This window comes from Pinus tabuliformis, chromosome 5_2, assembly GCF_031772625.1.
Source record: "Pinus tabuliformis cultivar Carrire ecotype Pingquan chromosome 5_2, CPIR1, whole genome shotgun sequence".
NCBI classification, from domain to species: Eukaryota; Viridiplantae; Streptophyta; class Pinopsida; order Pinales; family Pinaceae; genus Pinus; species Pinus tabuliformis.
This window is the reverse complement of record NC_142306.1, coordinates 587,067,351-587,092,001: the sequence shown is the minus strand read 5'-3', so window position 1 is coordinate 587,092,001 and position 24,651 is coordinate 587,067,351.

Sequence of the window (24,651 nt, the reverse complement as noted above, 5' to 3'; positions counted from 1 at the left end):
CACATCGCAAATAGTCGCTCACCGTCCCTAAATGGTCTATTCATGCAAGAAGTGTCTCAACCCACGGTCCGTCCTCCTGATGAGCGCGAGTAATTCGGGAGGACATGACTGGAACCCAGGGGGCATGTGTCCTGGTCTGCTTCGGCAGAGAACTTTGGGTATAAGGTAGGATTTTCGTGAAAGAATATGACTAGTCCGTACCCCGTCCATGGAGGAAAGAGGGTTGTTCTAGAATAGGATTCTTTTGTCAAGGTACGTTGGGAGAGATGGGACCCGTCTCCCATCTTTGTCTATTTCGGTAGGCATTGCCGAGGAAGTGTCTTGTTTGACGAAACAATCTTTAGGTAACCTGAAAAAGGTAGGCCAAGGAGGGGTTTTATCTAACGAGACAATCTTTGGGTAACCAGAAAGAGGTAAGCCTCCCTCAATAACACCAATGTTTTGTCTTTGAGTAGTGTTCTTCTCTTGCAATCTTGCGAAAAATCTATTAAAAGTCGGGCTAACGAGAAGACAAGTATCGTATAGACCCGTTAAAATTAACGAGAAGACAAGTATCGTTAAACTGAACTAGCAAGATGAAAAGTAGCTGTGAACACCCAAAGAAAAACAGAAGTGAGAAGGAGGAGGGGCAACCTTGAAATCATATTTTATACCTGGGGGCATGCAAACCCTTTTGGAGTGCAAGAAAAGAGCGGCTATTTACCTGCTTTTTGGGTTAGCTATGTCGGAACCGGTTATTTATCTGTTTTTTGGGGTTAGCCATTTCCGAACTTGCATAAAGGAAGGGTGCGGAGCAAAGCGTAGTGAGATGAAGCTCCATAAAAAATAGGGATCTCACAATGAGACAATCTTATCATATGACTGGTATTTCGAGCAGTTTTAGCAGCATAGTTCATGCTCGTTAAAAAATAAACATAAGCTTTCGAGCAGTTTTAGTAGCATAGTTCATGCTCGTTAAAAAATAAACATAAGCTTTCGAGCAGTTTTAGCAGCATAGTTCATGCTCGTTAAAAAATAAACATAAGCTTTGAGCAAGTTTAAGCTCGTTAAAAAATGAACTTCCCGGTAAATAACCATTAAGAATGTAACCTGATCAACCATAAAAAGACCTTGGTCGTGTTTTGTGCACCTTCACCTCCACCGTTCATTTGGCCGATCGTTTACCTCCATATGATTGTTTACCCATTTTGAGGAACAGCTGCGAAGAGTGATTTCACCTAGCCATCCTTGTGACACTGCCATGATTATAAAATTCCAACCTGTACCTGGAATCAGCTGCTATCCCTGTTCATCACTCGTTCCTCAAAAGACGAGTCTTCTTTAAGCTCTTTTCAATTGACTCGTAAAATATGAAAAGATTGCCGAGTTTTGGCCTTCCAGCTCGCTAAAAGACAGGAAGAGCTATCCCTCCTCTAGATTTTAATCTTTTTGGACCTGAGGGATTATTGCACAAAAAGATCGAGCGCTTGTTTTGTTCGGCTCGTTAAAAGTACCGAAAACTCATCCCTTCTGTATTGTTTTATACTTTTTCGGACTCAAGGGATTAGATGACGAAAAAGGAATTTTGGAGTTGACTTTATGTACCTTTTCAGACTCTCTAAAAATGAAAAGGGTCGAGTTTTCCTTGTCGTTAGACTCGTTAAAATTATTAAATAGTGACAAACTTGTCTTTTAGACGAGAACGAGTTTCCCTATCGCTAGGCTCGTTAAAACATAGCGATGGGCTTGCCCGAAGGGCAGGTTATAGAACAAGCATATGTTATCCTCCTCAAGCTTGACAAAAATAAAGAGGTACTGGTCAGCAATGACTGGGGAAAATTGGGAAAAATCGAGAAGTCTTTGATGGTAGCAGGTCGCTCTTGAACATGACACTTTTCTTCCGTATCACATCGGGTTGGGTTGTTTCATTCACCGGTCACATCACCATGGTCTTTGCCACACCATCCATATTTGGGGTAATGCTACCGATCCATTGCATCAGTGTCGCCATATGTTCAAGAGAAGTCATTCAGAAAGAGTCAACCAGGTCCCATCCACTGCCATACATTATCCTTCATCCATTCATGGCCGCCACCCTAAATCATATGTCACAGATTATTTTCACCTCCACTAAAATCATTAGCTCCGTTCCGTGTCACTGATGTGGGATTCATTAAGGCCCTCCTTTGACGGATCGCTTCTTGTCGACATCAGCTCATTATCCAAGAAGTTGATCTAGGAACAACCCCTTCAGTACTTTGAAGCTTGCATGCCTCAATGGCAAGTTTCTCACTTCCGGCGACAGGTATACATCAATGACCTTCGACCAGAAGATTTTGCGTGGTGTTCGACGCCAAGTCCTTTATTCACACCACGTGAATTGTACTGCAGTACCTTGAAGGTCATTATAATTATCGGTGATTCCTCTCGCGCTTGTTAACGGTTTACATCATTGACCGGTAATCAAGCGATGTCTTTCCATGTTCGACTTCAGCGCAATTCTCACATGGATCGACTTGTACTTAGAGTGAAGATCGAACGAGTTTGAAGACCCCGGATCTAGTTTCATCCATCCGGGCTGCGATAATATATTCAGGAAAATAAAGACATTTGTTATGTACATCATTGCAGCAGATGATCATCCTCCTCAAAGGATGATAGTTTCGCCAGAACTATCAGTCTACCATCAGACAATCGTTTGTTCTATGTACCAAAATGTATTTATAAAGCTGAGCATGGGAATGCCCGCCTCAGCTAGATCATGAAAGCAGAATGAATCATAATGTATTGTATTGTATCTTATTACAGGTCTCCTCCCAGCAAATGGATGAACTTCGGACTCCCCTGGATAAAGCATTTCACCCGATAAACGGCCTCATACTTTAGGGGGCAACTGTTATAGACATTTTTGTGCCTTGCATCACTGAGAATGAAATGTCAATAATTAAGGGATCCAAAGTCCCTAAAACATGTTGTTCCTACCCCTAGAGGAACAAGGCCGGCAAACCACAGCAGTTTATAAAAGTTCTCCACCTGAAAACACTCAAAAACAAGCAATTTCTGGATCATGTCAACTGCTCCACTGAGCATCTGCGCTGAATGTCAAGTGCTCCACTCTGTACCTGCGCTGAATGTCAACTGCAAAGAAGGCCACCTGCGCTGAGCGTACTTGGACAAGTGGCAGACTCATTCCTCAAGGTGTCAATGCCCAGGAAGCTTCCAAAATGACACTTGGATCAGGGAATTCGACTGGTGATGAGTAAGAGGTTCCAAATCTCCAAGTGGAAGTAAGAATCTCCAAGTGGACTCAAGAACTGAAGTGGGAGAGGACACTAGTCAGCTTCATGCCAGCCTCAAGCTGACTCATCCTGTCTCCAAAACTCCTATATATAGAGCTCTCTCATGAGGTCTAAGGAGGCTGGATTGTATTGCAAAGAATTGTTGTTGGATTGTGGTTGGATCATTGGGTGTTTATGCTTTTGAAAGGGGCTGAAGAAGGAATTCCTTGCTGCTGGGAAGGAGATGCTGGGTTGGAACCCTATGGGTTGTATCTCTTCCTGAACCCTGTTTATCAATCAATAAAGCTTCTTGGTTCTTTCCTATATGCTGGTGTTTATTGTATGGTTTTCATTAGTGTATTTGATTTACTTCTAATCCTGAATCATTTATGAATATGTATATTTGTCTTTGTATTGTGTCCTTCTCTTGTTGCATGTAGCTGCTCTCTTGTCACAGGTAGCTGTTCTCTTGTGATCTTGTGGGTGCAAAAGCGAGGAGGCAAGTAGCTGTGGACACACAAAGCGGAGAGGATCTAGATCAAGGGACAACCGAAAGATAACGGTAAGTCTACCAATCTCCTCTCTTTCATATTTCATAAAGGAAGAAACCAAAGTAGCTGCATTCGTTTGTTGCTAAGGCACTATCACGCCTTAGGTGGATAGGATCGTCCTGCATAGGCATTTTTCCCCACAACAGCTCCAAATGTTGTTCTCCCCAATTTTCATATATTATGCCATGCTCTTCCCAGCCTGTGGATGCAAGTCATTCTCCCCAATTTGTATATAGTGTGCGACCCTTTTCCCACCCTATGGATGTAGGATTTTCTCCCCAATTTCAAGATATTGTGCCACACTCTTCCCAACTTGTGGATGCAGGTTGTTCTCCAGAATTTACATGTATCACGCCACCCTCTTCATAACTTGTGGATGTAGTCCTTTCAATGTGATTGATCCCATCAACTTCTGAAATGTATTCATCCCCAAAAATTTCATTCATTCTCATTGGAATGACCCTCTCTATGACTACATGAAACATTGTCTTGCTACACAAATCCCCTTTTCATTTGATGGCCCTCCTAGTTATATGGTTTATGATTGTCTATATAATTTAAACTACATAGAACCTCTATCTACTGGCATGAATTGTCACTCATACCAACTCCACTGTTACTACACACCCGCTATGTTTTTTAAATTAATCCGATTTTGTATCAGAGGTTTACAAACACCTTGCTAAAGTCAAAACTTAATTCAAGTCTTGTAAATTTAGACTTCTTCACTGGATTCTCATCCATTATAGAATTTGAAATATTCTGCAAGATATCATGCTAGCACTTTTTAGTGCAATATATTCTTAAGGGCCATGGGGATGGGATGGTGCTCCCTTCGGTAAACAAATAACTTGGATGAAAATAGAGTATAAAAGAGAGAGTATATCTCTAGCTTCCCCATATGTCATTTTTTTGTACAATTTTCTTCTCTAATCGATATTTTATATCAGTAAAACATAGATAATATTGGTGAGCCTCGTTGCCTTTCCACTTTTCTGTGTGAAGACATAGTTGACTACTGTATCAAAAGACAACAATGGGTGAACAAGGCACCTTATTAGAGCAATCATGAAATAAAAGAAGCTTGAATTATATTAAAAAAACTATTTCCCAATTTGTTTGAAAATGTATAAAATATATGCACAATGATAAGGAGTAGTGACTGGAAATCTGGGTAAAGAAAAAACAAATAGACAAGGCACCTGATATGATCTGCATCTGTGGATCCATTCATGCTCCTTGCACTTTGAGCATCAATGTTACAAAGTACTTATTCCTGAGAGATATCAAATCATATATACATGGCAATATAAAAATTCTAAATCAGAAACGAATTCTCCAATGAGGATCAAATGATACACTTGAATCAAATTCAAAAATATGCACAGATTCTAAAAAAAATAATTAGTGGCAAGCAAAGGGAGACACCACAATTAGCCTCCAATGAAATGAAAGAAGATTAAAAACAAAGGGAAACATAGTGTTATTTTCTGAATATGAATACTTGATTTATCTTGTGGGTAGGAGTAACTTACTTCAGGAACAACCCAAGTTAATATGATAGCGTAGATCAAATCAATAGATATCCCTCTGAACTTAAACTTCATGAAAGGTACATGTGCATTAGGGATAGGATGGAGTTCAGAGACTTTTGGCATTTCAACCAAAATATCATGTAAAATTCTAAACAAATCCTCCTATGAAAGAGAAATGTAAATTGATTGTTTAGATTAGTAGTATTCATCCAGAATAAGGAAAATACATACTTTGTATCCATGTGGATGACCAAGAAAATTGTGTCGAAGGAAATCACCCATAGATAGTATTATGAAAATTGACACAATACATTGTCAAATCAATCCACCAGGATGAAAAACAAATCGATAAAAAAATCAATATTCACGTCCATAATCACATAGCAAGGCCCTATACATAACGTGTCTAGATCTGATCCTAGAACGTGTACATGGCGACACCCAAATTTCTAATCTTTACATGTAAATATCATCTTTACTCTACAGAAGTACCATTAACTCTGGTAAATCTCTCTCCTTTTGTAACAATGTTGTACAATGTAATATGAAATATTGTTACATTAGATGTCATTTCATCATTGTAAAAGCTCAGCGAAAAAATAAAATAGAAATCACCTATGTGCATCATTTAGCAACAAACAAATAACTTCAGTGGAAGCCTAGATTTCACATATAATAGATAGCCATATTACTTGAGGAACAACATTTGAAAGGAATTATAAGGTATAGTGATTGTGTGTCAATTTATTTTGTTGTGTGTGCAAATGGGATGCAGTTTGAGTGAACATAATATTTAAAATAATGTGGTTCCTCTTCAGTTCAAATTCAATGAAGGCGGGTTACATATACCTCTACCATCCAATCAGGTAAATCACAACATGGATGGTCCCTTGTCCCACAGAGAAAAAGGTCTCATACATCAGTTTGTTTTTGGCTAAGTTGCGATCTTCATTAAATATTATTATTATTATTATTATAAAATTTAAATACATGGTATTTTTAGCTTCTCATTAGTGTTTCTTATGGCCAAACACAACAATATACATAAATGAAAGAATGACACTATAACCAATGAGTTAATCCCATTGTTGACAACTTTTCTATGTAAATTTTTAAGTCATAATCTACACCATGAAGTCAGAAGGATTAGTCTTATTAAACCAAATTATTCAAAGCATAAACTTAATTTAAGCTAAGGTAGGATTTCCATGCATGTTGTAAGGAAATTTGAAAGCTGTGCATTTTTTAAGAAAATTGAATTCTGAGATACTATTCAATATCTAAGAATTACAAGTTTCAAAGAAATCCTCAAACTTTTAAAGTACTAAAAAATCCAGAGCAAGTCCTTGCCTCACAAACCCTAGCATGGAAGAACAACTGTATATAAGCTTACTGGTCCTATATTTCATATTTCCAAGATCAAGTTGTTGCTTACTCAAATTCCAACCTTGTGTACATATTTGTTGATTCTTGAAAATAAGGTTTTTGCGAGTACAAATTTAGAGTTTCTTTGAGTATTTAAGAACTGTTGAATTGTATCTTGTAAATTAATTTGGTGTTCACAAAACATTATGTTTTCATTCAATGCCAGAAAACAACACTATTCCAACTGCCTTTTCTCATTGAAGTTTTTTCTATTGCATCAACTATTTGTCCAATCCCAATGAAGGTCCAAATCCAACATGTGAGACAATCAATTTTATGCAAATGAACTCTTATCACATAAAAAATAAGTTACAAAAATATTGATGTTAGTATTATAATTTATGGCTTTCAGACAAACATAAAAACGCTAATAAAATTGAACGCATTATCCTATCAGAAAAAAATTACAATTTGAACACACGAATAAATAAATGAAGGCTACTATATGGATTAATTAAAAAATAATAACACCTAATCATGGGATGGACTTGAGTCTTGAATAATATTCTATATAAGAGTCGGGAGAACCTGACTTGGGGTTTTACCAAAGGAGGTCCATTAAAAAAAACAAAAGGTTACCCCATGGAGTCTAGTTCATTCAAAAATTCAAAAATTCAGTGCATCTCTTGTTAATCCTAACACTCTTGCAAACTACGGCTCCGGTATAGAATCTTTGGAAATTTTTGCATAACAATATGACCAACTTCACATACAATGTTGTTTAAATTAAAATAAAGTTTACTCAATTCACATTAAGAGGAATCATGATAAATTGTATGTTTTGTTACTATGACTTGTATTGATTTCATCTGAAAGACAAGAAAACGTAGAAGCATTATCACCCTTGGCTATGTTTTTAGCTGAAGATCTATGTTCATCCTCAAAAGGTAATCATAGACCACTTAAAACTGTACCAAGAGTTTGTTTGCAGAGATTTGGTAAACTTATCAAAGATGGTCTCTTACATTGCAAAGGGAGAGGATCTACGGGTTCTCTTACTCTTTTCGTATTGCATGCCTAATCTTCAGGAGTATGAAAAACAACTGGGAATATTGAAGGGACTCACTAACCATGAGTAGTGTTCAATGCTGCAAATTTAAATCAAAGAAAAAAATTGTTGAGAAAGCCTATAGTTTGTGAAGGAGATAAAAATTTCAACATCCAATTTTTTCAATTTATTACAAATAGTCAAATGTAAATGCATCAGCTCATATGCACTGAAACATGCAAGCCTATATGTGCATCCCAAATGCTTGATATTCGTCTAATAGAGCTGGTGAACCAAACTCAACTCCTAGCAAGCCCTTAAAATCACTAGTTATAATCACATGTTTATGTGTTTATAACAAAATTAGCTCTGAACTGGTCTAGTGGTTGAGATGAGGCATTGCCATGTTAATAACCCAGCTTCAAATCTCACGAGAAATATGACCGCCAATTACATTTTGGCCAAGTTAAAGAAGAAGGAATCCTTTTTGTGTAATATTAGTGCTAGAAGAGCTTCATACATTCCTTTATTCACACCAACTCATCTTGTTAGTGCAACATTAGTGTTAGAGTATCTTCATACACACCTTTATTCAAACCAACTAATCTTATTAGTTCAACATTAGTGCTAGAAGAGCTTCATACATGCCTTTATTCACACCAGCTCATCTTATTAGTGCCAAAAGAGCTTCATAAATGCCTTTATGCACACTACCTCATCTTATGTAGAAGTAAAATATTATCATCATGTCACAATTAATAAGGCAATAGCCCATGCACGGGATCCTCCTAGCCTGAGATATTTGTTGAAAATGGCAACAAGAAATGCTAAAAACAGAAGTGTTGAAAATAGCACTGCTATAAATAGCATTTCAGGTACCAGTGCTAGACTAAGCAACAAGGAATGAAAAATGGAAGTGCTAAAAATAGCATTGCTATTTTAGCAGTTCGGGATAGATTCCTATTTTAGTTAGTCCTTGAACTAAAATAGTGAAGTAAAATTCGAATTTGATCTTAGCAACTGTTTGTAAAATAATTAATTAATTCATCTTGAGTTAATTAGTTAGGAAAATCAAACATGACGTCTATGTGGGTACATGCAATAGTTTCTCCATTAATTAAGGAATTTATCCATCAGTTAAATAGATAAGGATGAGTTGCAATATTGAGTTGTAATTAGTTGGCTTAGTTAATTGAATCAAGTCCAGTTAGATTAATTCAAATAGTTTGTTGAATTAATGTAATTTCAGTTAGTTAATGCTTGCATGCATGTAACTACTGCACTTCAGATAACTGAGTATTCTCTCGTAAATAACTCATGCATGTTAGTTCAGACAGAGACCCAGTTCAGATCAGATGGAGGGACAGTGTACTATAAGTTGGAGGATTTTTCCTATATAGGAAACTCATCCATGCAGAAGGAATTATCTCCTTCAGGTTTGTGCAGTTATTTCATAGGTCAGAGCAGTGTGTGAGGGATTATTACACATAGGTGGCAGCTTGAGGACTGAGGATAAACTGTGCAAGGAAACAGGAGGCTTGGAGGACAGAGGAGAAGGTTTGTGAGAAGCCTTTGACTGTCTATGAGCAGCATTGAAGGATTGTACTGAGAGATGGATAGCTTGTGAGCTAAAGCTTTGTGTAATCTAGACATATTTCCACTTGTATGATAATATAGAGATCGGGGTTTTTAACTGAGGCTTTCTCCAGAGTATTCTTCTGTGTTCATGTGTGACTGATTTCTCTTCATCTGTTATATGTGTTCTCATTGATCTTGCTCATATTCGATTAAGCTTCTATAAAGTTTGTTGTAGAAGTAGATCATGTATTTTGCTTCAGTATATTGCATAATCTGTTGATCTATAGTGGGAATTTCTACATGGTATCGGAGCTAGCTGATCTATAGAGAAATTTATACATGGTATCAGAGCAAAGGTGATCAAGGCGAATAACAATATACAAGAAGGAGAAGTTCGAAGTTTGTGGTTCCTGAATATAGAAATCGAGTTCTTATCACATCTCAATTTCAACGATGGCATTCAGTGGTTTAAGACTCGAGTATGCCCTTGATGGCAACTCAAATTATATAGCTTGGAAGGATTCCATGGAGGAAGTATTAGAGGATAGCTTTCTAAAGGAATTCATTGATCAAGAAGTCCCCAAGCTGACTGATGTTGCTCAACTGACGAAATGGAATAAATGTGTGGCTAGAGCAAGGAGAATCCTCCTAGAGGGAGTTCGAGACCACATTGTCTCGAGCCTCCATGGGAAGGAGACACCATTTTCGATGTGGAAAACATTGAAAGATCTATATCAGAACAATAGTGATCAGAGGAAGTTGGCACTGAAAGACAAGATTCGTAAGCTCAAGTGTGAAAAGGGTGAAACGATCTCTACATATCTGAACAAGCTCACCACCTGCAAGGATGAGCTTGGAAGTGTAGGGATCACCATCGCTGATGATGACATTGTGAGTCTTGCACTCCTTGGTCTTCCGAAGAGCTGGCATAGGTACCAAGACTCGGTTAATGGAAGAGAGAAACTGCCAAATTGGGAACAAATTTGGTCATATCTAATGCAGGAGGAGATAAGAAGAAGCACCAGAGATGGATCTTCATCATCCAAGGAGGATGAAGAAAATTGTGCCTTAGCGAATAAGGCAAAGAAAGGGAAGGAGAAGAATTCTCATGCCAAATCGAGTTCTTCTTATGGTGGGAATAAGGTTGACAAATCAAAAGTGCGATGCTTTCATTGTCATGAGGTGAGCCATTTTGCTACAAATTGTCCACTGAGGAAATCCAAGAAGAGATTTGTGGAAGGATCAGAAGGTGAGGAGTTGGCCTCACAGTTCGAGTTGGATTTCACACTTTTCACATGCATGGTTTCATCCATGGTGGGAAGTGGTTGGTTTCTTGACAGTGGAGCTTCTTTCCACATGACTGGTGACAAGAGTTTGTTCAGTACCTTGGAGGAGAAAGATCTCTAGATACTCATAGCGATGGGTAATGATGAAAAGTATAGTGTCTCAGCTGTAGGCGCAATTTTTTTTTTCAGAGGGAGCATGGAGCTCGCATTATGTTGACTGATGTCAAGTATGTACCAGGATTGAAGAAAAATTTGGTGTCGATTGCAATGCTGGAAGACAGAGGATATGATGTAGTCTTCAGTAAGGGAAAGGTTTTCCTTCGACACATCACCACGAGACAGGTGAAGCAGATCGGTTCACGAGTCAAGAACCTGTATGCTCTGGAGGTTCAAGATGCATGTAAAGCCTTGAGGAGAAAGACAAATGATGGAGATTTGGTGGTTGAGAGGGAGAGTACATTACCTCTCAACAAGCAGCCACAGGAGAAGTCTCAGACAATTGTGGAGGAGCCACGATTGGTGAAGCAGCTGTAGGAGGTTTTGAAGCAGCCACAACTGGGGAAGCTAGGAGGAGACACAATAGAGACATCTACTCATGCAAAGACCTCTGGTAGGGGGGAATTTCGAGCCAAGTGGGCAGAGGGATCACATGCATCCATACCTCTAGGTAGGAGGTGGGGCGATGTGGAGTAACAATCCCAAGTAGGTTGGAATAGGGGCAGGATCATTGAGGTACCCAACCTCTTTGATTAGACCTTACTACAGGAGCCCCAATGAGGAGTAGCAGGACTGGCTGATTGGGTAGAATCAGATTTGGATGGAATGGCAGAGAGAGCTACAGTGGATGAATCCCAAGACAATGTAGAGCTAGCAGGCTGTAGCAATGTGAGAGGCACAGGAGTGTTTCACCAGTGCAGGATGGCACAGAGAGGTGTGCAATGGTGTGATATGCATGGAGTGTTACAGTAGCTTAGAGGTCAGAGAGGGAGCACTTGTCAATGGTAGAGGGAGCTTCAACATCAGAGTATGTTTCTAGCCCAACAAGAGGTCAGTTGGGAGTTTTTTTTTTGTTTCTAGAGTTGCTGGAGCATCCACACTTGGAAGAAGTGTTGCATGCAGAACATTCCAAAGGTTCAAGATCGGGTTTGAGTTGAAGCCTTTCTTGTTGAGAGGGAGTGTTGAAAATGGCAACAAGAAATGCTAAAAATAGCACTGCTATAAATAGCAGTTTAGGTACCAGTGCTGGACTAAGTAACAAGGAATGAAAAATGGAAGTGCTAAAAATAGCAATGCTATTTTTAGCAGTTTGGAATAGATTCCTATTTTAATTAGTCCCTAAACGAAAATAGTGAAGTAAAATTCGAATTTGATCTTAGCAGTTGTTTGTAAATTAATTAATTAATTCATCTTGAGTTAATAAGTTAAGGAAAATCAAACATGAAGTCTATGTGGGGACATGCAATAGTTTCTCCATTAATTGAGGAATTTATCCATCAGTTAAAGAGATAAGGATGAATTGTAATATTGAGTTGTAATTAGTTGGCTCAGTTAACTGCGTCAAGTACAGTTAGATTAATTCAAACAGTTTGTTGAATTAATGTAAGTTGAGTTAGTTAATGCTTGCATGCATGTAACTACTGCACTTCAGATAACTGAGTATTCTCTCATAAATAACTCATGCATGTCAGTTCAGACAGAGACCCAATTGAGATTAGATGGAGGGACAATGTACTATCAGTTGGATGGATTTTTCCTATAAAGGAAACTCATCTATGCAGAAGGATTTATCTCCTTCAGGATTGCATAGTAACTACTGGGCCAAGTGAGTAGTTTGAGGTGGGAATTCACATGTGTGGAAGCAATGGACCCCAAGAAAAACTCCACAAGGAAATAGGAGTCTTGGAGGGCAGAGGAGAAGGTTTGTGAGAGGCATTTGGCTGTCTATGAGCAGCAGAGGGATTATACTGAGAGTTGGTTGGCTTCTAAGCTAAGGCTTTGTGTAATTCTGTGACTATTTTCCACTTATATGATAACACAGAGATTGGGGTCTTAGGCTGAGGCTTTCCCTAGGTTATTTCTTCTGTGTTATATGTGGTTGAATTCTCATTCTTAGTTATATCTGTTCTTGTTTGATACTGCTCATATGTGATTAAGCTTCCACAAATTGTTGTAGAAGTAGATCTTATATTTTGTTTTAGTATATTGCATAACCTGCTGATCTACAATGGGAAATTCTACAAGATTTGTCACAACATAGACATCTTGTGGCACCCATTATCAATGCCCGACTTACAAGGAGAAATAAAAATGCTCCCACTCCATAACCAGTTGTACATGTATTAAGAATTCACATCTTAAATCACCTTAGCTTGCATGAATATAACTGGTAACAATGCTCAATAAACTGTGAATGGAGAGAAAAAATGAAGGCTTTAGTTCCCACTCTCTTTTCATAACAAGTGGTCTATTAAACTAAATCAATATAAAAATTTCCTTTTTAACGATATAAAACCTTTTAGGATCTTTGAAATGAGAGTTCTTATGCAGAATTATAACCTCCTGGTTCTAGCCTGATTTCCTAGTAAGAGAATTGTGTTGCATAAAATCTATCTTCACTAGGTACAGATGCAACTAGCCTACTCTCATTAGTGAATTTAGGTAACATAGCTAACACATGAAAAAATATTGTTTCACTAAAACTATCCACCCATCTCAATGCCTATGACTTATGATTCTCTTCTGTATCTGTAGTTAAGCTTTGGACAATGGATAGGGAAGGGCGTAATTATTTTTATTCGTTCCATGATTAAGGTTTAAATGACTTGATATGCTTATTAATTTCTTCATCATATGATAATATTTAACCTCAAGTGAAAGCTTTGGCATCACACTTTCACGTCTCCACCATACATTTTGCCAAACTAAGCTGATAAGGGGTTCCCTCCCCATCGCCTGAAACCATTTCACTAATCTCCTCACCATAGTTCCTATAATTGGTGTGACTCAAATTATACTATGTCTACTAAATCAAATTCCTAAAATCTGTATTGGACAAGAGGAAGAAAACTAATTCAATGTCGGTGGGTGCTTTGTGTTACTGGCTATAGAGGGAGTTGGAAGACACCATTTAAAATCACCATGGTATCGCAATTACGAACTGATTGGAACCATAGTGTCCACTTAGAAGGAATGGAAGGGCAGCTACTTCCTTGCCAACACTGTAAGGTGTATGTGGACATGTAGTAGTGATTTAAGAGTTTGGCACTTTAGAGTTTTCCTCTAGCATAGATTTGGGCATTGGCCTAACCTAACCCTATCAAGGATATGGAATGCAAGAGTTGAGACTCACATCAAGTTCCTGTTCACAAGTTGAACACAGATGAATAATACCCACAACAGATTAAGCGAGGAGGTCCCATATACAAAGAAAAACCATAGAATGTGACTTTTGGACAATAATTAGTCTAAAACTTGAAAAAAATACATAAAAACCTAGATAAACCCACACTTAAAAAAAATTAGATAAATCAAAGCCCATATGGAAAGAGATGTAAAAGTAAAAAAAATGCAGATAGAAATAAACATAACTCAGACTAGCGTTTTAAAATCCATCCTATCATATTGTTAAATTCAGTAGGACACCAAACCATTAAATTAAACTTTCCTTCATATCGATTCAATCTATTGAATGAACGTTGTGGGTAAACAAATTTAGATTGAAAAAATAATTTGCGCATGAAGAGAATTCACAACCTAGAGTACTCCTATACTCACAATACATTCACTCCCCACCATATTATTTCAATGTCCACTGAAACAAAGTTGTTAGAATCACTAATGCCAAAGAAAACTACTCATAGAATCGATCAATCGATCGACCACTGACCGACCACACTAACTACAAGGTAGAAGAAGTTAGCATTGATACTGCCACAAAAACTATCCTTCTACCTTGACACTCATAATAGCAACCCTACTGTGTTGGCAAGGCTCTAAATACATGGCAAAAATATGTACAAAAAGCAACAACGATGAATCCAAAGGCCAAATTCAATCGTCGTACCAATTCCTCTCATCAACAATTATTATTTATCAGGTGTTTAACAGGTGTCAAATTTTGATTCCTGTAAGGCGGATGAAAATGGATGCCTCCTATTAGAGGGGGTGAACAGTGTTTGCTCACCCCAAGCCTATAGAGGAAATGCCTATCGACATAATGATATGCTTCATTCTTGACTATAAACACGTATTTTTTTTTAATTAACTTAATTGTAAGTTTTAAAAATTCATAAACTAATATATCTATCTATCTATCTATCTATATATATATATATATATATATATATATATATATATATATATATATATATATATATATATATATATATATATATATATATATATATATATATATATATAGATAGATATAGATATAGATATAGTATATATATATAGATATAGATATAGATATAGATCTATATCTATATCTATATATATATATATATCTATATCTATATATATATATATATATATATATATATAGATATAGATATGGGGGCTAATTAAGATATTTTCTCTTTTCAAAATATATATGCATGTCACCACTTCAAGAGTTTGTAATTACTAATTTTCAAACAAGATAACTCTACTTACAACATCTTTATAATTCTTTTAATATTTCTATTTAGCTATTTAGAATATATCATAGTTTAATTTTTAAATAAATAATTCTATAAAAATATTCTTTTTATTTTTATTTAACTTTTTTTTAAACTAGAGAAATCAATAATTGGGCCAGTCTCATGCTTGTGTGGCACAGGGTTGATTCCGAGTACTACCACTATAACCTCTAGGTGACCCATGCCTCCCCCAACATGAAGCTCATGGGTAAACTCAGGGGATTTTAACTTGGAACCTTTTGGAACATAATACTTCATTTTCATAGTCATGACCAATTCAATTTCCCTTAGGGGGCTTCTTATTTTTTTATGTTTTTTTTGTGGGATAAATAGTGTATTTCCTTCCAAACTGAGATTGACATGGATATTTTATTGATTCTAGGCATGTCTTTCACTAAGAATACTGAACCATAGCCAAAAATTCACTCTTTGTGGAGAAGCAAGTGATATCATGCTTCACAAAAATGAGTAGAGAGTATATATACTAAAAAATTTGGTAGATATGCTTGGACGTAGAAATATTTGAGTCAAAAACAAAATATCCATGAGTTTATCAAGCTATGTATATGAATCAAGATCTATAGCAACCATTCGAATTGATTCTTCCATGTTGTCAGGGGTTCTACTAGCTGGTGAAGGAATGCCCAGATAGTGCTCGATGTGGTTCATACATTATTCAATGTCCCTCACGTGTCGGTGGATGTGCTCCAAGGAGCGTAGGATGTTAGCCCTATGCTTCGAGTGATCCAACAATCTAGTAGAAACTTCAGATGATAATACAAATCAATGGTGTACATATATTGATTGAACCTACCATGAGTGTGCCCAACATCAGGTACCTAGTTATATAGATCCACCAAAACTTTTGTGTCCGAAAGTTGTTGCTACTAGGAGTCTCCTTCCCTTTCCATGTGGGAAATTTCCTCCTGGATGGGTCCAAGGGTAAGGTCTCGAAACTGGTTGCCAGATTCTTGAAGCCTATGATGTGCATGTGTGTGTCACTAATAGGCCCACTTGGGATAATAGGTAGCCTCTTGGCAGACACATGCTCATTGATGAGGCATGACTTTGAACTAAACTCTAAAACTGAAAAGGATAGAAAAGAAAGTGAACATGTGGGCATTGACTTCATAGGAGAGAACCACAAAAGGAAGGGAAGTGAACATGTAATTAAGAAGGTTGGGAAGTTTAGAGGGAAAAAGAGTTGTCTAGAAGCCATGAGGAAGCGGAGAGGGACCGAAGATGAATGCAAACACATACCGAGCCAAAAAGGAGGATTAGGGTGAAGAAACAAGCTGCCACAAGCTATGGAATAGAGGCCAATGCGAAAACACTAGTGAAGGTAGATATGGGAATAGTACTTCAAGAGATAAGATAACCTAATGAGTGAAACCACAGAGAAAAAGTTGGCCAATACTGAAAGGGTTGCAGTACTAAATACGTGGACGAAATTTAAGAGAAAAACTTATGTAGACCTAAAATTTTTAGACTAGGGAATGCTATAGGAGTTTAATTACCATAGAAGGTGGAGTTGACCTTATTGCTTCCATTTTCACTCAAACTAACATACTAACCTGCATGTAGAGAAGATAATTCAAGAAATAGAAACAATAGGCCTTAACTCTCCAACCAGAGGGGCGGAAGAAAAGTTTCCATATAATGCGAAGAAAGCCAAATAAAATTACTAGAACTCCAGCTACCAAGGACAAGGATAAAATTTGCAATAGGGATTGGTTGGGCTTCACTAAGGTGAGCCAGCCAGAGTGATACAAGTTTCAACTGCCTACAAATTCTAATCCACAAATTTAAAAACCCACACAAAAATTACACTAAAAAACTCAGATATGTTTCATTAAGACCAAAATATTTACAATATAATATTGGCATGATTATCATTGGCTGTTTACTCTCATACTCCACACTTATCCCCCACACACACTCTATCATTATACATTTCATGACTAATATATACGAATATTACATTCAATGAACCTCGTGGGTTTAGATCCACTAAGTTAAAATCTGTTGGACTTGTATAAGAGAAAAAAAAAAAACGAATTTTTATGACACCTTCCATATTTTCAAAACTATTCCTATCCTAACTACCACAATTTTTTAGATATTTTACATAATTTAGAAATCCTAGAGATTTTTCAAGCTTTTTTAAGTTCTAGAATTTTTTGCACGACTTTCAGAAATTTCCTTTTTGAACTTACCCCTAAATGCTCCTACACCAGACATCCAAGGTAGACAATTATTCATAGACTCCTGTCTATGAGGTTTGTCACTTTTCTATAACAATATACCAACTCCTCTAGGATCCCAAACTTTAAATTGTAACTGATCATTTCCGAGGAAATTTTTTCCTTTCCTCATTCTTTCTTTGTCCCATACTTTATTTTGTTGTTATCCATTTAATTTGCTAGCATAATTTGTCTTAGCTGACTGCATTCTTTGACTGAATTTTTTCTTCTCCTTTCCATATATTCTCTTGGAATGTTGCTTCATAAGTTTCCACAACTCAAAAGTCTCTTTGTCAAATTTGTTTCTTGAATGAAACTTGTTGTTAACTTTTGATGGTTGCATCTTCTTTTTAGGCATGATACTATTGTAGGAAACACTAATATATTTCTCCAAACCAACTAAATTTTCAACCTCTATGCAACCTTCATCTCTTGCCAACTAACTTTCCAAAAATGTCATCTCTTCCTCAAAATCTCTAAAAAGATGTTTTGAATGTTGTACGCAATGCTAAATTTCATCTTCAGGAAATAACATAGATTCTATCTCCCTAATCACGACTTCATGTTCATCATTCCTGTTCATACCTCCTTTCACAAGCGATTCATTTAAGTGTTGCTCTTCATCCTAGCTTAGAACAAGTAAGAGTTTTGTCCTCCTTCACCTTCATTACTTGTAACAAAATTTGCATTCTGCTCTTCCTTTGATTTTGTGATAGTTGTAAGAAACTGTCCACCATCTTTCATAACTTCATCCACAAAAAATTCGTTAGTTTTAAAAACATGAGAATCTTGGATCTCATTCACTGCTTCATCATCATCCTGTCTAAGCAATGGCCCTTTCTCTAGGTCACAATAGTGCACTTTTTATGCCTTGTACTCAACTGCCTTGAGTTCCCCTTATTTCAACCAGGTTCTTATCATGTGCCTCATCTTCTTCCGCAACTTTCTTGCAAACAATTCTTTAACCAACCATTTAACTTTCTTCTTAAAAATCCATCTGCATTTATGGTCTTCCTCATGTTTCTGTAGCTACTCCATAAGTACATTCAATTGTACTTTAATCTCAATGAGTTCCCTATCAAACTCCTCATCACTCAACTTCCTCTTTATGTCATTTTCCTTGACATCTTCTTTCCTTCTCCTGTGGCTTTCACCTGAACCTTTGTAATGACACTTTGTGGTCATCATTTTCTCTAATTTTGTGAGCTCCTCCATGCTCAACAACAAACTACAACCAAGCCTCTCCTTTATAGCAAGTCTCCTCTTCTTTCTACTCAATACCTCATCAATATTTCTTCACTAGCTTGACCTTTTAGTTTTTCTTTGGTTCTCTCCTTAAAACCTTCTCGAGCACTCCTCTAATCCTTCGGTTGTTGCACTTACTCGGTTTACTTCTTTTGAGAACTTCCTCTACTACAAGGTTCTTCTACCACGATTTTTTTCTCTTGTTCTCTTTGTCACAACTTCCAAGCTATGATCCATTATCACTCTCCTTTAGTTGCTACTTGCAAACGTCAATTCCTCTACACAAAGCAATTCAAAAATATAAAGACTAGTTTACCTATTGCACTGTTACAATTCTCCAACCTTCTTCTACTACACAACTCGAATGTTTGTATAATCAACTATCATGTCTTTCAATCTCAAAGAGCATAGTCATCTCTAACTCTATTCTCTAAAGAGCTAACCAACTATGATACCAAACAAGGATGCAAGTTGCAACTGCCCTACAAATTCTAATCCACAAATTTAATAACCCACACAACAATTACACTTAAAAACTCATATATATTTCATTAAGACCAAAATATTTACATTATAATATTGGCCTGATTATCGTTGGCGTTTTACTCTCATACTCCACACTTCTCCCACACACACACTATCATTATACATTTCATGGCTAATATATACAAAGATTACATTCAATGAACCTCGTGGGTTCAAACCCACTAATTTAAGATCTATTGGACTTATATAAGTGAAAAATCAACAAAGATGGATTTTTTTGACACCTTCCATATTTCGAAAACTAAACCTATCCTAACTACCATGATTTTCTAGAGCTTTTACATAATTTAGAAATCCTAGAGATTTTTCCAACTTTTATAGGGTTTAGACTTTTCTGCAAGGCTTTCGAAAATTTCCTTTTGAAGATACCCTTTGATGCTCCTGCATCATAGAAATCCTCATGGAGAGAGCTCAAAGCCTAAGATGGGAGAACTAACTGCGAGGTGAATTTTCTAGTGTTAGAGTGCAAATAGGCTCACACTAGACGGGGAGCCAATTTATAATCAAACAAATGCATTTATTTCCCACGTGGGGACAAGACCATCTTGACAACGTGATTTCTCCATAAGACTTCTGTGATACATGGTCTTAGGATTGATGATTCGGTGTAATGCTCACCTCAAGCGAGGTGTTGACTTTTAAAATACATTTATTGCCTTGTGGGGTCATGGTGCCACGTCCTACATGCCAGTTGGCCAAGAAGGGTGGTGGTAGCTGCCTCACCCCCCAACCCCATGCCCTTTTGCTTGGAAACCAAGGGGCCTTCACTAGGGGAGAAATACCATACAACACATGCTCATATTTGGGGATATATAATGAGGAAAAAATGCCATAATATGTTGAATATATAATAGGGGGTAGATAGATTTTGTATTGGCAAGTAGAAAAAATGGAGCTAAAAATTAATGAAAAATATAAAGGGTTATAAAAAATGTTAATGAAAAAAAGGATAGCTACAATATCTAGTGAAAGTATTTATTTTTTTAAATTGGGAAGGTGTATTGGGTTCATATTGGTAGGGGGTTAAATAATGTGATTTTTATAGGTATTTTCCAATATGTAGTCAAACTAAGTGTATTGTTTAGTATGCCATGAATGCACATGATATGTCAAAGGTTCATTGAGTGAAACCCTTGCTTTGAAAACACCCCATCCAAAATCTTATTTAACAATATTAATATAAAAACCTTCCTTAAATTATTTCGATACCAATTTGTATATTATTTATTTTTGGAGCAGTTTAATTATTATATGTTTTTGCCTTTTTATTGAAATTGCCTGATACAGGTTTTGGTAAGATTGTGAATTTTAGTGCTTTAAAATGTGTTTTTAATGTATAAATAGATTCAATGCCATGAGAAACCCAATAGCAATCATTTCTACAAATTACACAACTAAAACCTACAATTATAAAAAATTCTTGTTGAATTTATAGTAAAATTGACTAAAATATATAAAAAATGTAAAAATATATAACAATGATACCACTACTTTATCTTTCTAGCGAAAATTAATAATAATAATAATAATAATAAAATATTTTAAAATGTTTGTATTTTCATATTTATACAAATATGAGTGGAAAAAAATGTTACACAAAAACAAATAGTTTTTTTTTTTTTAAATGTCTACAAAATTTAGAAATTATTTTTATATTAATCTTTCAAAAAACTATAATAATTAAAATTAATGTTAATAATTGTTGGGTTGAGAATCATTGTAGAGAGAGATGATTTAAGATGGAAGAGATCTTGTAATGTCTTGTCCTATCCCATTAAACATTTTGATCCTGTCAAATTACATAACAATAAAATTTAAAATTAAAATAAAATTATTAATTTAAATTAAATTAAGGTAAAATAATCATTTTACAATTAGCAGTTTTTATGTTATGTAAATATTTTGACTCCCGATTTTGATAACCTATGTTTTTTCCATGGTATTCTTCTCTAATGAATTTTCCGCACATAAAAATAACCATACAATTTGGGGTGTCAAGTTTGAGATTTGAATTTTTTTCGTGAGAGCTATATATAGACATAAAAGATTCACAAAGTCACTTTGTTCAAAAGTCAATTTGTTGTGACATTAATAGATTCATAGAATCTTTTAGTAAGACAATATGATATCATGTGAATCATGTTTTTTGAAATACATTTTATGTTGTGCTTTTTTTTATTTTTGTATAATTAATTATCTTTTATGTAAATGAAAGAAAATTCTCAGACCAAAAATAAAATGTTTTCAAATTATCGAATAATTTATTTGAGTATGGGCTTCCAATGCACCTCTGATTTTCATTTTCTTTGGTCAAGCCTTTAGTTCTCGGATTTTACTTTTCTTCATTAAGCTGTTAGTTCTTTGTTCGCACCAAGAAGTATAGGTTTTGTATGAATAAAAACCAATCCTCACAAAATTTCCTTTAAATCTTTAGTGAATAGTCTTTATTTGGCTACAGGCTTCCACTATAGTTGTTTAGTTCGGTGGAGATTGCCACAATTAACCCATGTTCACTTCTCATCACAAATTTGGAATAGCTATATTTTAAATGCCCCATACTTTAACTGTTTTGATAGCTCCGCCAGAAAAATAGCAAAAAGTGCCTATAAGTACGCAATAAAATGCTCTCCTGTGAGTCACTAGGGCTTTATCAATCCCCAAAAATATGTTCCACATTGATCGAGTAGATGTTTGACAGATATCTAGTAGGGTTTAATATAGCTAACCCAAATTTAATTATATGTTTTAAATAAAACATTAAGAAAAACAAAGCTAGCATACATCCTATCTTAAGAGAAGCTTAGGTTCGATGACTTTTTTTAATTCTATCTGTTAGAGCCTAGATCGACCTCAGGCTGAAGGGAGGCAATCTTAAGATAACCAAAACCATGATTAACCTGGTAGCTAGCCCTACCAACTTAGGAGAGGGCTCTCTCCTTGTCAATCTTAGTTAAGATGACTGCATTTACAACTTGAGATGATAGAATTGATATTAGATTTTAGGCTAGGTAGAGTAGCTCTATGCTTTTTGGTTGATTTTGATGGTTTGGTTGCTAGATCAAATGGAGTAGGAAGCTTGGGTCCGGGAAATCAAGTCAAAATTGCAGACATGTTCTATGGGGCAAGATAGATAAGTGTTTATGCACTAGTAATTGAGTGAAATGGTTGATTTAAGACTGTTGAGGGGCTGAGGAGGGCATGAAAAGACCATGAATCCTCTTCAGACTACTGAAAACATTAAAAACTAAATGCATTCCTAAGGTAAAGCACTGATATCAATGTATTTTTCCTATTTCTCTTGATTCATTTAGTTTAGAGGAAAGGAAAGATTTTGAAACATATAACACATGAGAAAAACTTATTACAGAAGAAGAAACAATACAAAAACACAATATCACAAGAATCCCACAAAAATAGCTGCAAAGATACAAGTATACAATGTGTGCACCACTTCCAAAAAGTCAAACCTTTATAAATGACTGAGAAAAGACATCATATATACCTCAAAACCATCTGAGCTATCCATCAGGGGTCAAATCCATGAGTCAAGGAACTGTTTCAACAACATCTAAACTAGGAACAAGAAAATAGGCGGTGGAATAGCTTGCCTCTAAAACTAAGGAAACTGATACATTGAGTTTAAAATCACCTTTGCTTTGATGTATCTACCCCATCAAGTGTTTTACATCAACATTTACATCATATTAAATCATTTACCATGCAAAATTTTCCAAGAAAAGAAGAAAAATTCAATTGCTAAAGAGACTAGGCAAAATTTGACTTTTAGGCAAAATTGACAAAATTTGCCTGATGCATAGCGCCCTGAGTCTGATGTGTAGTGCCACTTCAAGGCTAATTTTGGAGGCCTTCTACTCATCCAAATCAAGCCCAAGATAGCTTTTTCGAAATCCCTACCTATCTAGTTTGTGGAACACTTTGAATTTTCTGATTTGGAGATCATTTGCCCCCTCAAAAGTGGATTCTCCCAACACTGGTTCCTATGTATCCAAAAAGTGGCAGAGAGGGCACTTTTTGAGTGTTGTTTGCCCTTTTGGTGGCCAAGATCTCCTCCAAAATTGATGAAACTTTCTGGGTTTGCTTATTCTTTGATGCTGAATCCAAATCTACAAGCCATTTGTCAAGAGGATGCACCAATTCAATGTGTAGAGCTGGTGGCATTGCGCATCAGCCAGAATTTCCTGTGTTGCCTAATTCAAAATTTGGAAAATGAAAAAATTGTTTTAAAATTTGCCTAATTTTGGCTCAAACCTGCATCATGGGTTACTTTGTTAGGCTAAAGTCACATCAGCCAAAATTTTGAGCTTTTCATCCTTCGTTTTCCGTTTTAAGGCCCTCCTTAATCTTGCCTTAAGGTGCTTGATCCTCTTGTTGCATATTCTATTTTGAGTCAAATAATGGTGGGCCATATGCCTTAGCATCGTGTTGTCTCTATTTGCTTTCTTCAGAAGGCCTTCAAAGTGGATATTTACCCTTTCAAGCCATATCTCTCTCTCATGATCCACTTACCCCTCTCTAAATTAACTGAAAAATCTTGTATCTTGTCCTCTTGCTTCTTGATGATCATGTCTTTGACAATCCTTGGATCTTGAGCATCCAAGTCAATGACATTAACTCTTTGTGTCTCCTCATGGTCAACAAGGTCAAAATCTCTCTCCATTTTTATGGCTATGAACACTTGTGGTTGTATGGACAATGGTGAAGTGAAAATATAGTGGAGGAATGATGTGGACAAAGTGTATGGAGGGGTATGTGAATGTATGAGATGTAAATAGAGTTTAGGGAATGTGAATGGGATTTAGGAGAGAGGGTAGGGTTTTTAGGGGAATAGGTAAGGTTTGTAGGGGAGTATGTAGAATAGGTTTTGTATGTGGAGGGTTAGGGTTTTATGTAGAATAGGGTTTGGGAATAGTGGGATGTAGGGATTAGGGTTTGGGGATTGTAAAAAAATAGATGAAGGGAATAATGCCTAGGGAGTTAGGGAAGGGATTGGGAGATAGGTTTTGGGCAAATGGATTTAGGGCATAGGTTTTAGAAGGAGAATGATAAACAACTGTGGTATGAAATGTATGAGGTAGTTTTAGATATAAATTAGGGTTTAGTTTTTAGAGAGGTATAAACCACAAAAAATTCATGTAAACCCTAGTTTCAACTAAAAAGAGGCTCTACATACTTGATAGGAGGTGACATGAGGCAATTGCAGTGATTGAAGATGATTTTTAGAGGTTTGGAAGCTTCACAGCCCAATGCGTAGCGCCACCAGCCGAATGCACAACACCTCCCTGATGCGCAGTGCCAAT